We start from the raw sequence: 3,083 nt of genomic DNA on the forward strand, positions 1-3,083 counted from the left end.
GTAGAAAGTTCCCTCTTTCTCCTGAGGACGACTGGTGGTTTCAAACTGCAGACCTTGTGGATTGCAGCCAAAGTCATAACCTCTAGGTTATGTTTCATAACCTTTTAAAGATTCCAAAACCCACACTCACGGCCATCGCATCCATGCTGACTCATAGCGACCCCCTGGGGGTTCCAGGACTGTCACTGTTGCTGGCGTAGAAAGGCCGGCCTGGCTCCCGAGGAGCTGCTGATGGTTTTCAACTGTGGACCACGTGGACAGCAGCCTAACTCAGCCACGAGGCTACCAGGTGATTTAAAATGCAACCCAGACTGAGAAATGTTGCTTCTGGGAAAAAGCGGAAGAAGAGATTAAACCCCACCTTTTCCAGAAGGAGAAATTGCAAAACAGACATGTGGTTGCAGGGAACCCATCCCCTGGGGTGTCCCATTTCCAGGGATGCAAAGCAAATGACACCCCTTCCTTTTCCTCAGGGTCACAGGCTTTGGCTTTGAGACAGGAGGGCAGCTGGGATCTGGGCAGGCGTGGAGGGTGGGCATTCTTCCCCTGTCAGGCCTCAGAGATGAGGCTCGTAGACAGTGACCTTGGCATTGAAGTAGGAGCCGTGGAAGACGAGGAAGTCCTCAGAGATGCATTTCCCGACTTTGCTATTGGAATTGGCCTCCTTGAAACAGAAAAGGGAGACTTACCTAACAAACGCAGTGGGATTGTGCCGGGAACTTGGGCCATAAAGCGCCCAGAACCAGGAGGGCACAGAGAGCAGGCCTCGCGGGAGAGTTTCTAGAAAGTCCGGGGCTGCAACAAACAGCCACTGAGGACAACAGGGCTTCTGTAATCAAGGCCAGGGTGAGAGGCCCGGGAAGGCCACCAGGGTTCACAGCTTGGCGCCAACTACACGAAATTAATGGACAAGATGAGACAGCGAGACTCCACAACTTTTATTTCTGTGCACGCTGTCAAAGGGTCGTTTAGTATCAAGGAAGTTAAATACAAGAAAGAAAGTTTAACTCAAAAAAAGAAAGGAAGAAAGAAAGCAAAATCAGCCAGGACATTCTAAAAATAAAATGAAAAATAATTAAAATGAGAATAGACAGATCAGTGGACCAGAACATAGAGTACGGGATTCAAGCATATTCCAAAATTTGATTATGTGGTAAAATGTGTCAGGACAGTGAAGAAAAGAGAAATTATACACGATGATATTGGGGCAAGCAGTTCACTGTTTTGAATGGAAAGGGGAAGGAAAGACAGATTCCCACTTGATTTCTTAAATCAAAGTACATTTGAGATGTATGTAAAAGTACCAAAAAAAGAAAGTGTATATGTTTTTGTAGTGGGAAAGAGTTCTCTGAGAATATATACATCTAGTTATGTATCTATATATACATGCCCACACGTACACACACTCACATATATGTTTATACACTCAGACAATATGTTTGTAAACCAAACAAAAAGGTTTGAAAGCATACACATGAAAGCTGACCATAGTTGTTTGTGAGGTGCAGCATTAGAACACAGTAAGAGTGAGACAGTTATCCATGTATCATTCATTGCTCCTAGGGGGCATCAATTCGCTTCTGACTCTCAGCCCCACGGCATGCGGCGTGGAATGAGAGCAACGCCATCAGTCCTGCACGAGCCTCCAGATCATTGTTGTTGCAACGACTGTGTCAGTCCATCTTGTTGAAGGTCTTTCTCATTGTCACTGCCCCTCTATTTAATCGAGCTCAGTGTCCTTCTCCGGGGACGGATCCCTCTGGGTGACATGTCCAGTGTGTGAGAGGGAGTCACGCCATCCTTACCCCTAAGGAGCACTCTGACTCTACTTCTTCCAAGGCAGGTGTGTGCATGCTGCTAGGACAGTGGTTCTCAACCTGTGGGTCGTGACCCCTTTAGGGGGTCAAACAATGCTTTCACAGGGGTCACCCGATTCATAATAGTAGCAAAATTACAGTGAGGAAGTAGCAAGGGAAGTAATTTTATGGATACCCTTGGCTATGGGCAAAGAGACACCTGGTTGGTGGTGGTGCTCTTATATCAGTCAGGGGCAGAGCAGACTGGCAGCCCTTTGTTCATCCTAGCTTGATGCCTAGATCGTGGCCAGAGTTGTTTCATGCCTAGGACACACACAAAAAAAGAAAGAAAGTAATGTTATGGTTGGAGGGATCACCACAACATGAGGAGCTGCATGAAAGGGTCGTGGCATTAGGAAGCCTGAGAACTGCTGTTCTAGTAGCTCATGATGTGCTAGTCCAGGTAGACTAGAGAAGCAAATTCATAAACACACGTTTATAAGAAAGAGCTTTATATACAAGAGGAATTGAATATAGAGAAAAATGCCCAGCCCAGTCCAGATCAAGTCCATAAGTCCAGTATTAGCCCCTATGTCTGATACCAAGCTATAAAGTCCTCATCAGACTCACAAAACACATGCAATGATGCTGAATGCAGGAAGATCACAGGCCAGTGAGTGGGAAGTCTTGTGGATCCAGTGGCATTGTAAGCATCTCAGCGCTGGCAGGGGTCTCCACATGGATTCTCCAGCTCTGAAGCACTGACTGCCACCAGCTTGTATCCATATGGCTTGTCAACAAGAATGTCTCACAGGGCCTGAGAGTGTGTCCTGTCTCCAGTGAGCTGTTTTTCTCCTTAGTGCCTCCAAATGAGGTCATCAAGCTGCAACCTGACTGACAGGTAAACTCCACCCTTCACTGATAAGTCTCAAATTGACAACAGGTTATGCAACCACCACACATGTGTACTCACTGTTGTTTGCCAACACCATAATTCGAATGCATCAACTCTTACTTGCGTGCACAAGAAGCAATAGAAAAGATCATGGCTTGCATTAGGCATACCTTAGTCTTCAAAGTGACATTTTTGCTCTTTCACACTTTTAACGATCTCTTTTATGGACATAAGCTTCACATGTCATACAATTCAAAGTTTAATCACATTAAAAAGGGTTGTACCGTCATCACCACAATCATCTTCAGAACATTTTCTTCTTTCTTATTATCAGCTCCCCATTTCCCCTCCAGCTTCCCCTGCCACAACCCTAAGAAACTATTCATCTAATT

The 3,083-nt window shown here is 45.7% G+C and overlaps 1 non-coding gene across 1 annotated transcript; it reads left to right on the forward strand.

The window, feature by feature from the left end:
• Nucleotides 1–1,989: 1,989 nt before the first annotated feature.
• On the forward strand, nucleotides 1,990–2,133 carry LOC142455893 (small nucleolar RNA SNORA48). The gene has a single exon (XR_012786004.1). It is a non-coding gene; the product is annotated as a small nucleolar RNA SNORA48 (small nucleolar RNA).
• Nucleotides 2,134–3,083: the final 950 nt, after the last annotated feature.

This window comes from Tenrec ecaudatus, chromosome 8 (genome assembly GCF_050624435.1).
Source record: "Tenrec ecaudatus isolate mTenEca1 chromosome 8, mTenEca1.hap1, whole genome shotgun sequence".
Taxonomy (NCBI): domain Eukaryota; kingdom Metazoa; phylum Chordata; class Mammalia; order Afrosoricida; family Tenrecidae; genus Tenrec; species Tenrec ecaudatus.